The 13,736-nt window shown below is 40.4% G+C and overlaps 1 protein-coding gene across 3 annotated transcripts in view; it reads left to right on the top strand.

Moving 5' to 3' along the window:
* The first annotated feature begins 539 nt into the window (after positions 1–539).
* The window catches only part of jcada (junctional cadherin 5 associated a), a 29,222-nt gene continuing 16,025 nt past the window's right edge, over positions 540–13,736 (top strand). The window contains exon 1 of one of the 3 annotated variants that reach the window (XM_059326565.1): positions 540–649. The gene's annotated coding sequence lies outside the window, so the exon portion shown is untranslated. Of the gene's footprint in view, positions 650–1,863; positions 1,941–13,635; positions 13,671–13,736 lie in introns of those variants that run through there. The other 2 variants (XM_059326566.1, XM_059326567.1) reach the window with 2 other exon arrangements.

The following is a 13,736-nucleotide window of genomic DNA, read 5'->3' as shown; positions in this document are numbered from 1 at the left end:
TCATAAAGGAACAAAGAAACCAGAAATATTCACATTGAAGAAGCTGAAATCAGAGAATTTGGACTTATTGTCTTTAAAAAAATCTGCTACCTATTATATGATTATCAAAATAGTTGACAATTAGTTTAATAATCGTTTATTGCTCGATTAATTGAATAATTGTTGCAGCTCCACAATATTTAGCCTGTTGACATGCGATATAGAGGCATACACAATACAACATAAAGAAAGATTAGATATGTGTGTAGGTGACACACACACACACACACACACACTCACACACACACACTATTATTTCCAAGTAATCAACCTTTATAAGTGGACATCAATCATTTTGATTGCAGCCATAATTACAGTATGTAAATTATATAATAATGGCATTCTGCTCTGCCTACAGGACCAGACAGACAGACAGACAGACAGACAGCATGAGTTTGATCACTTTGGCTTGAAATGCTGAGTGTGAAGTGACCTTATCGCTGAGCAGCATCCAGCTGCCTCCCCGCTGGAGCAGAGGGATGTTTCCTCCTCAGAGCTGTGCTGTGGTGTAGAGGGGCTGTTCCCTCAGCAGATCCAGCTCAGTCCGTCCAGAGCAGCGGCGGGGATGAGCGCTGGGGACTAGGCGGCAACGCGACGACGCATTTCACAGGTAAGACTTGGCTCCAGGTCTGGCGACACGCCGTGTCTAATTCAGCCTTTCGTTGGGACTCTATTCCATCTTTTAAATGTCACGTTCCCATACTATCGGCTGAGGAGGAGCCGCTGCTGTGAGGAGTACCCAGAGGTTGAGAGTCGCATCAACATTTCCAGCGGTCCCTCAACTTGCAGCCGAGCCAGCAGCCTCTACCTCGGCTCTCCTGTCCGGCTGTCCCTGCCTCCTCTACCTACCGGGATTAGAGGATTTAAGACGTTTCCTTTCCTACTTTCAGGACGCCGTATTAGAAGGTGAAGGTGTGGGAGGATGGCGGTGTTTCTTCTTTAACTTGAAGCGTGTGCGGGGGCGACTGCCACTATTTGCGGACGCGCTTCTATCAGCTGAAGGTTAAAGATTGCTGATGGAGCTAGCCGGGCTAGCGCTAGCCCCGTTAGTCGCTCCGCTGTGGCAGAGAGGCCAAACTCCGTCCACATCACGCAGTTTTATATGTCCTGTATTATCGAGGAGAGATTTATATCGAGAAGAACACTAATTAAGGACTTAAGTGAAATACTTGGGGCCAGGGCTTGTATTCGGAAGACATTTGGTCTTACTCCTAACATCTATATACATTTTAACTTGTAGAATTGCTTTGCCTTAAATCTCCTCAGTGGGAGTCCATTCACAGTGTGCAATAAGCAGCTGGAGTTATAAAACAGAGCTATCATTGAAATACAGTCTGCATAGTGGGTCATATATCCGCCGAATGTAACCATGGACCTAATGTGACTGGTATAAGGACTTAACTCTTGTTATAAAGGTGTCAATATATCCCTTAAAGTGACGCAACCTTCAACAGACAGATGTTTTAAGGGGATTTCGTTTGGTTTCTCCCTGCGTCTGTGAAGTGCGCGCATCGGGGCTAGGCTAGTATGCTACGGCAGCAACCTGCAACGGAACCAGCGCGGCTCGCGTCATGCCAAGCCTGTCAATCATTTCGTAACGACATGATGACAACACTAGGTCCAGTACCGTGTAGCTCTCGGCTCCGCTCCGATGCTTAGGAACACCAAATGGCGATGGGAATTAGCTGCAAACTGCCCTTGACAAATGGTATGCCAAGTTTGGTTGCTTTGATGTTTGCATGTTGTCACTTTGTCACACCTGCTGTTTGCATGATGATGGCTGCTGCTTGACCTCTCTTCTCCTTCCCCCCATGCAGCCTCCTGCACGCACCGCCGCCTCACAGCCTTGCATGAATAAACTGTCAAAACAGCCATCCTGCTGTGCCACTGTGCTCAAATTGGTAAATAATGCTTAAGATTTACGTTTTAATATTGAACACTGCACTTAAAAGGTTTTTACAGCACAGTAATATTTAATAGGCTACAAGATTGGATGGATAAAACACTGCTCTGCTCTTTACTCACACCTCGAATTATGTCACAGCTTTTGCAATTGCTTAATGGCTTTAATTTTAGAAGGTCTTGCACATAAATTGTTACTGTCACGTAGGGACCTCTAGAGGCCACATTGTCATAGCCAAGATTTCTCCTGATGTGTTGAAGTTGAGTTATTTCAACGTTGCTGAACTAATTCAGAACCATCAAGTACTTAAGTAGACGTAGGTGTAGTTTTCCCTATTTTATCCCCACTTCTTATTTGGGCTGGTGTGTCGTGGCCTTAGGTCTGATTATTTCTGCTTATAGTATTTATGGAAGTACTATTAACATTGCCTGGGAGTGATCTTTTCCTTCTTGCCAAGATCTTTATAGCTCAGTGAGCTTTCATGAAAAGCCGTTAGTAAATGTCAGTAAAGAATCATTTTCCTGACAGTGTGTGCACTGCAAAAAAGGTGTTTCTAAAAACAAGATAAAAACAGTAAATCTGAGGGAAATTATATTGCTGCATGGACAAATAATTTCACTTGACAAGATTTCTTAAATTAAGATGATTAAATCTAAAATAAAATAAGAAATTAACTCTTAAAACAAGATCAATTAAAGCTGCAAGCAGTGATGAACTGGCCCGAGCAGAGTGCACTGACAATTTTTTGTTTCTTACCAAGATAAAACAAACTTTAGATTTAGAAGTGTTACATAATTTATCTTGTTTTAAGAGTTAATTTCTTATTTTAAGCATTCAACATGCTTATTTCTAGATTTAATAATCTTAATTTTAGAAATCTTGTCAAGTGAAATGATCTGTCCATGCAGCAAGATCATTTCCCTCAGATTTAATGATTTCATCTTGTTTTTAGACACCCCTTTTTGCAGTATGTGTACAGCAGCTGATGAAAAGAGAAGACAAAATCCTGCAAAACACAGCCCAGACCAGCACCAGCTAATGTGCATTTTCACAGAACAGTGCAAGAAGAATCTTAAATGTGATCGTGCGTAGGCGCATGTGTGTTATGTGGTAGGTCTTTCACACATCCCTGAGACTGGGATGGTGTGTGAACACAAGGCCCTGCTAGATGCCCTGAGGGGGGTGAGGTATGGTGGGACGGGGAGCGTATTAAGAAGGGAAGCAGCTCATTAATTCCTTCCAGCAGCGGAGGAAAGGGTTGGTCAGCGAAACTGGAGGGGCCCTCCACGGCTATGAAATGAGTCATACCAGTTCAACTTTCAGGAGTGGTCCAAACAGCCAGCGATAAGTGTGGACTGGGACAACTTCCTGGTGTTGCAGGAGGCAGTGTGATTATCCCAGGGCTAGACGGTCCCTTTCCAGCATTTATATGTGCAGTAGCTGCTTTGACAGACTATTTTCCTCTCTCCGCTCTCTCTGTCTGTCTTCAGTTTTATTTCTAGGCCATCAAGAAAATGAGTTTTTCTGCCATTGGGTAGCTTTAGCCAAAGCCTTTGAAAGTCATCTGATGTTTGCCCGGCTACAGGGATCCCCTCGGAGGTCCTGCCTGATGTCACATGTGATGTCAGAGGGGAGGTGACGCAGGCAGGAGGAAGGAGGCTGGTGGATGAAGCCAGCCAGAAACGTGTGAAAGCTACTGACATCTGCCAGTGTGCCTCTCGCAGTGAGAGCGCAGAGCAGAGAAAGAGAGGCAGCTAATGCCATTCACGTTCACTCTATATAATGTTGTGTCCTGGCTGGATGATGGCCAGGTGATGTTCATATGTTTGGCAGGTGGTCTGCTTTGTGATTTCTGTTTGTCAGTTTTATGCCAGTGAGATGATTAAGCCCTTGAGATAACCCTGACCATTGACTTTAATGTGTTTACATTAGAGCCAGACCAATACTGGATACTGATAATAGCTAGAACAAAAATCCAATAATTATATACTGGTGGATTTTCATATTAGGATTAGAGCTGCAACAATTATTCGATTAATCGAACAATAATCGATTATTAAATTAACCGTCAACTGTTTTGATAATTGAATAATTGGTTTGAGCAGTTTTTTAAAGACAATAAGTCCAAATTCTCTGATTTCAGCTTCTTCAATGTGAATATTTCTGGTTTCTTTGTTCCTTTATGACAATAAACTGAATATGTCTTTAGTTTGTGGACAAAACAAGAGATTTAAGGACGTCATCTTGTGGTTTGGGAAACACTGATTGATATTTTTCAACATTTTATTGACCAAACAACTAATCGGTTAATCGTTTAAATGATCGACAGATTAATCGATAATGAAAATAATCGTTAGTTGCAGCCCTAATTAGGATTAAGATGAAGGTGTAGAATTACAACTCGAATGACAACACTTGATTCCAAAAAACGTTGGGACATTGTCTAAAATGTAAATAAAACAGTGGCAATATTTGCATAATCCTTTTTTTTTACATATACTATATTGAAAACTGTGCAAAGACAATATATTTATTGTTAAAACTGATAACTTTTGTTTTTAAATATGCACTGAATTCTGAATTTGATGCATTCTGGTTTTATGTTTTACAGTGTCTCAACTTTTTTGGAGTCATGGTTTTTTGAGTTGCAACTCAATTGTGGCAAATTCAGTCATGGGGTAACCAGGGGTAACCCAGTGCTGTTATCCATTGTTAAAACGATCATAGTAAATCTGCATGAGGAAAGTTGTTGAAATGTTATAATGGTACCATTAGGGCTGTGATGATACAGAATTTTTGTGATTGCGGTGAAAAAGTAACGCACCTCAGTGGTTTACTGCAACCCTGTCAACTGTGTTGCACCGCAAACTTTTATTGTTTTGGTATAGGGCGCTAGAGGAATGAGTTTTTAAACCCAAAAGTAAGTTAGCCTTTTAGTGCCATGGAGTCTCTCAAACTCAATGAGGATTTTGAATTTTTTTTTGGTTAGATGCCTGAAATAGGGTCTGTGGTTAACACAAGCTTAAGGGATGTTCGTATTTTATGTTGTACGACATAAAATATGTTACTGAATACTCCAACTTGTGAATTTTGGAGTTTTTACGTGTCCTTAAAAAGGCGGTTGCTAACAAGTGGCTAATTGAGACTACACATTAAACGTCATCACACCGGACCCGGACGGTAACTCTCACTAGTCAGCCTTACAGCCTCTAGTCATGTGTTTCAGTGCTCTTGTAGATTGATTTGCTAGCTTGTCAAAACCACTGGTTAGCTTGTCAGAGACCGTCTGAAGCATAGCGATAGTGACGTTCAAGTCATGTGACCGTGGTGTCGTTCGCTACTGCATAACGCTAGCTTTTCACTTTTGTCGGCCGCATTAACGCTTCAAATGTCATAAAATTGGTGTTCAATTGTGAAGAATATCCTGCGGAACAAAACACGTAAGCATCAGAAGTGTGTGTTTGCCACAGAGCTTATTTTCTGCAATAATCCAAAATCCAATGCAAAAATTCCCATAGGCTATTTCTCAGTGGACTCCATGGAGATGCTATTTCCAGGTTGGCCGACATAATTCGTCATTTCATTTGCTCTCTATTGCAGTGATGCCATTACTGTCACCACCTGTTATAGTAGCACATTGTAGTAAGATTGGCAGTTACAAAGCAAAAAAAAACAATGCGAGTTCTCTATGTCTCTCTCTATGATCTCTATGTTGAGCGAATACTGCGTCTTAATCAAGTATTCTAGTACTTGAGTACTCATGCCCATCCCCAATATATATAGATTACAGTTTGTTTGCGATGGTTTACTGTTTGATGTTCCAAAATACACTTTTTTGAGGTCTTTGTAATGTGTCAGTTTAGAATGGCAAGTTATGTTGGTCATTGTCATTTTGTGTGTTTAGTTCTTACCCCAGTGTTGAATGACACTATAGGGTTGACATCACTGAGAGCTGTCAGAGCGGACTCTGCTGGTGATATGACACCCTTTTAAAATACCAAAGTATCATTTCTTCCATTATATTCTGAAAAAAAAAGCTGTCATATTGGTGCATATTGGAAACAAGTATGCTGATACCGATTTATCAACAATATAGGGCTGGGCGATATATTGATATAAAAATATACTGATATATATTTAAATGTGATATGGAATTAGACCATATCAGATACATCGATATAGTTCAAAAAAACATTTGTCTTTATATATACATGCTGCCCTTACTAGGGTTTGTCATATTTAGTTATTTTGTAATTTCATTATTCTTTTCTCATATAAATATATTTATTTTAGAAAAAGATTGGCCTATTTTATTTAATAAGCAATTTTTTATGTAAATTTGCACTTTATGGATCGTTGTTTTTTTAAAAAAAAGGTACTCCTGTTGTTATACAGTATTTATGTTCATTTAAATATTCAGTATAGTTGTATAGTTTCAATAAAACTACTTGTGACATGTCATATATGACTTTAACTGAACATTTGCTCTCACTTTGTGATAAAAATATTGGGATATATATCGTATATCGATATTCATCCTAAATATAGGATGTAAATATGGGATATCGGGATATGACTTTTGGTCCATATCGCCCAGCCCTACAACAATATATCTCTGAAAAGCGAATATCGGCCGACCGGTCTGGCTCTGGTTTGCATAGCACTATTACAATAACCAGGCCATCCATCATGACAACACTTGCAATACTTACATAACGTGGGAGAGCCTTTTCATCCCACCTGTAATCTGCGTCACAGTCATCTGTCAACATCATTCTGTTGCCACGTCGTATTAGCTGTCTTTAAACATCATTCTGTTGATGTGTTTAACAGGCTCCGATGAGGCATTATGTATCTCGGACTGGTAAAATATATTTATGTTGGATTGTTTATTACCTTTTCTTCTATAACACTGTGCAAGAGGCATGCAGAGTCCATCTGATTAGCAGGAAGCCCGAGTGTGCTAACCCTTTGATCACTGTGTTTCTGGCTGATAAACCATGCCACTGTCATCTCTAGCAAGCCCCGGACCTTGACAGACACTAATTACCATGAAGCCAGTTTGGCATGCTCAGAAACAGCATGGGTTGGGAATAGTTCAGTGCAGGTGAAGCCTACTGTGCTGCAGTACAGTGCCATGGTGGATTAGTGTGCCTAATAACCTCCCCTTTATGCTTTGTTTTTGTTCCTCATATGAAATGATAATTTTCAAATGTTGGCATGAGCTGTGGTGTTTTGGAGCCCTGAATATCTCTCTGCATATGAGTGCTGGGTGCATTCACTTGAAGGAAATCTCATGACGTCAAATCGCCACATTTGAGCTGAACTGAGCTAAGCCTGCGCTACAATGAAGAATGAGTCCATCGTCAGTGTGTTGCTGGTTGCTGCACAGCTTTGCCTTGTGCATTAATGAGCTATTAGCTGTACTGTTCTCTGTGTGGGCTTCCTTTCTTCGTTCTTGTGCAGTTGTTTTAAATTTTCTTTGGATTGAAACACTGATACTGCACTAGACAAATGTTTGGCTGCACTACTTTTTGACAGTCTGAAATGAATCAGAAGCAGACCATACTGTTTTAGACTGTGATGTGTTGGAATATGGTGGAATAAAAACAACACCCCCCTCCCCTCCCACTCCTCATCCCATCCTGCCTTTGATTCTGCTGCCAGTGGAGTCTGACTGTAATAAGTTTTGGACTGAAGCAATGCAGCGGGAATATTTTAGCAGCCCACATGCTATTGTCTGTGAGCTGCCATTCACAAAAGCAAAACAACTGTTACCATGGGATATGCACAACAAAATAATGTAAGTGGGAGTTTTTTGGCTAAACCTTTTCGCATGAGCTAATTGACTCACAATGCACAGGCCCTGCCTGTTTCTATTCTGTCTACTAGGAGGGTGTGGATGCGAGAGAAAGCACATGGGCTGAAACGTGGTGATGGATAGTGAAATCGTTCTGTTGTTGCTCATCTTTTACACCAATGTTTAGGCGATAATTTACCACCCTGTTCCAGAGATCAGCCTTTAACCCGTTCATATTCATTCCAATAAACCCAACTTTTCTTAGATGTCTAGATGTAGATTACTGTCATCTAACTCCACCCAAATGCAAAAGCGTATTGGATTGTCTGTCTTTAAGCCAATCAATGTGTTTCACATCATCTAAAGTGGAGTGCAGGAGAGCAGTACCTCCTTTTTCGCAAGCATGGCCGACCATGAGGTAAGGAGGAAGGCACATTTTAATAATTTGATCATATTGTTAAACTACATCTTTTGTGTTTATTTAACTTTCAAACATCAAAACATCATGTGAATGATTTATAGGACTTGTATATTGCAGTAGAAAATTAGTTCACAGTGATTAAAAATTAGACAGCAGCAAAAAAAAAAGAAGCCTTTTAACTGCCATTCATTAAAAATGGATAGCTCATGTTTCTGTTTAAAAAACAGGTTATTTATTCTCATTTTCACTCTTTGTTGGCATGGAAATTCTCTTCTTGAAAATTTAACTCACAATAAAGTATTCTAATAATTTTGTTATTGAAAATGATTTATTTATTTAGGCCAGAAAACCATTTCAGTATTTATTAGGTTCTAAATGGGTTCATTTTTCATTGTTGTAATGTCATAATCGCCCTAAACTATAGGTGCATGACGCCTGAGCCCAGTGGGATTTTCTGATGTATGGCGAGTGTCTAGAGGGCAGATAGCTCCCCAGATAATATGCCCAGACTTTATGTTGCTGAGTTACAGTCTACCTGAAGTGGAGAACATTGTGCTTTCTAGAGGTCAGCGTGGGTAAAATATGGCCTGGGGTTGTTTGGCTGTTTATTCCTCCAGCCCCGGCCAAAAACAGGCCTCCAACTTCTTTCCCCGGGACAAACAGGAGCCCGCAGAGAGCCTGATTGGAAACATTTGCGACACCGTCGGCTCTCCTCCGTCCCCACGACGACGCACTTCCTCAGGAAGAGAGACGGCCCCTCCGCTGGACACAGTGATGTCACATAGATAAACAATCTGTGGACCGCTGCTGTTTGCTGAATGTGATGGGCTGTCATCCCTGAGAAATCCCTGTGCGTGCACAGTCCTAACAGATGCAGGCCAGAGACTAGCCAAGTACACACCCACTCGGGTCAGTTGTTATAGATCCAAGGAGACTGGGAACAATGTGTGGAGAGGTGCGGCTCTTGTGGAATATTTTAGGAAGCAGGCTAATCGTCTTTTTGGTTCCAGGCCCTGGCGTATGAGATTTCTTTTGTTGTGGTGTTTTTCATGCAGGAGCCTGTTCAATCCAGATTTGTTTTTGTCAGTAGTTCGTCACTTTTAGGAGGGATGTGCTATTTTAACACATCTCTGTGCCTTCTACAGGAAAACATACATCACTGTTACTGCTATTTGTTTTGACCACAGCACAGGCTACTTTATAGTTCTTATACACAGGGGTGACGATTTCAATTCTAAATTAAAAAAATATCAAAATTAGCTTTCACTATCATCTATCCAAATGAAAAGCAGCATCAGTGAAATAGGAAATCTGACCATAAGGCCTTAGTGTGGCATTTAGGGAAATATGGCAGTCTTACACACTTGATAGTTTGTAGCCTGTTTTTTCAAAGAAGGATTGAAAAAAGTGAATAACAGTTGTCAGTGCATAACATCAATGAACTGTTTATCCTTACCAATTTAGACACGATAGTGTAACAGTGGCGTACCTGTCATTGCTGAAAAAAAATATTGAAATAAAAAATGGAATCAAATCGTGAACTATTGAAAATCTATTTGAATCATGGATTCGGAGAATTGTGACACCAACTTATAATTTCACCCAACCTTCAAACAAATGTGTTCATATCAGCACAAGTTGTGTTAATTCTCTTTTCTTGGTAAAATAAGGCCCACAGGGTCATATTTTCACGTTATATAATTTGACGTTTGCTGACCAAGCCAGCTACTTATGATTTAGCGCTCTGCTAACTAAAATGGAAAAACAAATGCCTTAATTGTCTGCCTCTTCTAGACTTTTCAAATGTTACTGATTCTGAGTATAAAACGAGTCATTTTGCGGGGTTTGTGACATTGGACAAGATGTATCCACTGATTTACAGACATCTCTTCCCAATGTAAGTCAATGGGAAAAAGTCTTATGGGCCGAATGGCGTCATATGATTGACCTGGTGATTATAATTCCTACGTTAAGCCACTATGTCATTGGTTTCAAAGCCTGCCGATCTTCCTTGGCACTTGGTTACCAGTCAGTTTTTCACAAAGAATTTTCCAGCAGAGATGTTGAAGTAGCAACTAGTGGTCGACCCATACGGGTTTTTAAAGGCCGATACCGATTATTTTGACATCAGTCTTAACCGATCCCCGATATGTGCTGCCAATTTTTTTGTGCCGATTCTTGAAGCCGATATTGCCGTTTCTCCCTCCATTTACACGATAAAAATGACACAAAGATAACAAATGTTACACAAGTCTCAATTTAAACAAAAAAAGAAACATTAATTAACAAAACAAACAAAACATAGTAACAGTTGGATAGCAAACAATGTGTATGTTTTTCTAGGCCTCGAGGTGGTGGCGCCTCAGATGATCCACATATTTGATGTGTTTTTCTTTTTTCCGGTATCAGCAGCAGCTCACCAGAGAATGGTAGATGTTGCACCGAGCCTTGCCTGCTGTTGGCTCAGTGAAATCGGCTAATTGATCGGCGAACGCAAGCACGTATCGGCCGATGCCGATACAAGTAAAAAACGCAAATATCAGCCCGATATATCCGCCGGCCGATATATCGGTTTATCTCTAGTAGCAACGTCTATAAAGTTTATGCACCCTGGCTGTAACCTATGCCTGCAATCAGGATACTAACACCCACTAACTCTGTGTGTCCTCCCCGAGGCCTGATCTAGATCTCTGTCCTGCATTGTCTGCCACCCATGCTGCCCCTCTGCTTCCCTTCCTCCACACCTCCACAGTATGCCCTCATCTCTGTTGGGCCATGAATAAGGAGCTGACACCAAACTGTCAACCTGCAAGCCGTCATGCCCCTGCAGCCTGCCGCTGGTGTAGCCACCAGTAAGGGCACAGCCCCACCCCCCTTACACAGCTAAAAATGCTTGTATCTGTTTTTAATAAACAAGCCGTGGCCTTGACAAAAGTTCACCTGACCTCAAAAGCGGCAGTCTTACATCTTTAACTGTGTAGTAAATGTAAATGATGTTACAGTAGTAGTGGACAGTGGCTGATTAGAGAAAATGTGGAGGCTGGTGTGAGGGTCGTCTGCAGGGAAACGGCAGCCCCCATGTGGTTCTTTTTATTTTTAGCTTACTTTGCAGCACATGTTATCCATAAACTGTATCATTAATTTCTCTCTTTGAGTGAGCCGTGTCATTAAAATACAGCAGATCTGCCCCTTTTTTCCCCCAGTTGCCAAATTCAAGAGCCTGTAATGCCAGTCTTTCTCACAGAAGAAGGCATTGTAGCGAAACACAATGTTGTTGTGTTTAGGGGGATGAAAGCCGACCATTGTTGCATACCGTTGCTTGAATCCGAGGTTTTATTTGATATAAAATGGGTAATTCCATTGCGTAACAGCATTAGCAGTATTTAAACGGAGCTTGTCATGGGAAGGAAGGACTGGGGGCGGGGTGGTGGTGGGGGACTGAATGCAGGCAGGTCACTTTACAGGAGGAAATCCTCACTTTTACTGATGATGGAGATAATCCTCATTTAGTGATGACACCGAGAGCAATTGCCTCAGATTAAGGATTTACTGAGATTAGACAGCATATGGATGTGCAGTTAAAACAGGTTAATGTGCAGCGATCATAACAAAAGTGAATTATCATATTAATGAACACAGCCTTTGACCTAAGGCTCACTTAATTAAACCTTGCCTGGGTGGAGGGATATGCTTCAAACACAATATGACTGGTCTCTGCGTCTGACATGGTTTTCTCTAGTGTAGGGAGACCTGGAGTTGGTTCTATGGATGCTACTTATATATTTATGTTGTATATTTATAGCTGACCTTTGTTCACCAATCATTAACTGCTAACCGACATATTAGTGCCTTACATGCAGAGGCACTGTGGTTGAAATGCTGGAAACGATAACCAAATGCTTGCCCAAGGGTCAAGCCAACTGCGTTTTCTGGGGCAAGTGAAAAATAAATGTGATGTTAATGTAATGTCTGAAAATAAACTCCGTACTGTATCTGTATTGGAGCTTTTCCAGCAGAGCTGCTTGTCTGAGTCTTTCTCAGATGAATCGGACACACTGCACACTGGACCAAGTGAATGGTTTCCAAAAAAACAATAATAATAACGTTAAATATCTCTGGAAGCTCCAAGCTCACTTTTGTGCTGTTCAAATGAATGCTCCAGAGAGATCGTATCCCTTTCAGAAGCTTTGTTATCCGAGTTTGAGCTGCTGTGTCTTTTTGGAGACTTGTAAAATAATTCTGTAATGACAAAGTAATTCATTATATGATACTATCTAGAGGCGTGAATCACCAGAGGCCCCATGATTCAAATTTATCCCTGTACTTTTTAAGCATTTTGCGATACGGTGAGTATTGTGAAACAAAATATTGCGATTTGATTGTTTAACGGAAGTTTGTGTCCACAAAATTAAATTAAATTACAATTTGTTTTTGTCAAATAAGAGAAAATTCTCAGTTGTGATGTCAGAAGTCACATGACCGCTTTGAAAATCACCATGAAACATAAAAAAGCCAACTTCCCGACACGATATCTTTCCATACACATAGTGATGGCTATAGATTCCTTAGATCTTCTAGTCTTGATGATACCAATATTTCCAATAAATACGGGGAAAAGGGCAGGCCGTCGGAACGCTAAATATCGATACTTGGCAGCAATGAATTGATATAATATTGCGATACTATGCTGTATTGATTTGTTCCCTCACCTCTAATATTTTTTGTTGAAGATAAAGCTTTGCCATCCATAATCCTTTCGGTTGAGTCTGTCAACCAATCAGAGGCTGTTTTATCTTGCATCAAACTTTTTCATTTACCTTTTTAAAAATAGATATTTTTTAACTGTTTTGACTGATCGTATTAATTGGGTAAAAATTCTTATTGTACCGTAGCATGCTCTGCTGGATGAACTTTGCGATGACACCATTTCTATATTACGACATTTCATATCAGCGCATATGGGACAACATTTGCGATGATACCAATATATTGTTGCGTTCATGTGAAATCAGGCAGACGGACAAAACCTCCTGGAAGGCATGGGAAAACTGTAATTATTCATCTAATAATAGATTGTAAAATTATTATTCCAGATCGCCGAGATTCAAGGACAACAAGAAGACGACAAGGAATATGTTAACTTTGGACGGTCTACCGTTACTGTTGCCGGTATTCCAAATGTTACCGTCCTGCTCTCATCCACTAAAATTATATTGGGTTTGCCTACTACTATCTGTCTGATTCCATGTTAATGCAGCATATCTGTAATAGCCCAATACCTGCCGAAAATACTGGCAGAACAATATATTGGTCAGGTGCACAAATCATTACATGGTTTGTGTTGTCCAACTAGTCACACACCTTAATATACATTTAACTGAGTATCATAGAGGACCAAGAAAACCACCAAGATTCACATTTAAACAGCAACAACCATGAATTTTTTGATCCACTGATCAATTAATTGTCTAATCATTTGAGCTCTACACAGAGAAGGATTTGAGAGGGTATGTGGAATTATTTGTTCAGTTCATTTCTTTTCTTATATTCTATTTTTTTTAATATTGATTTCA

This window comes from Centropristis striata, chromosome 23 (genome assembly GCF_030273125.1).
Source record: "Centropristis striata isolate RG_2023a ecotype Rhode Island chromosome 23, C.striata_1.0, whole genome shotgun sequence".
NCBI lineage: Eukaryota > Metazoa > Chordata > Actinopteri > Perciformes > Serranidae > Centropristis > Centropristis striata.
The sequence above is the reverse complement of the archived record's forward strand: the minus strand, read 5'-3'. Positions and strand labels throughout refer to the sequence as shown.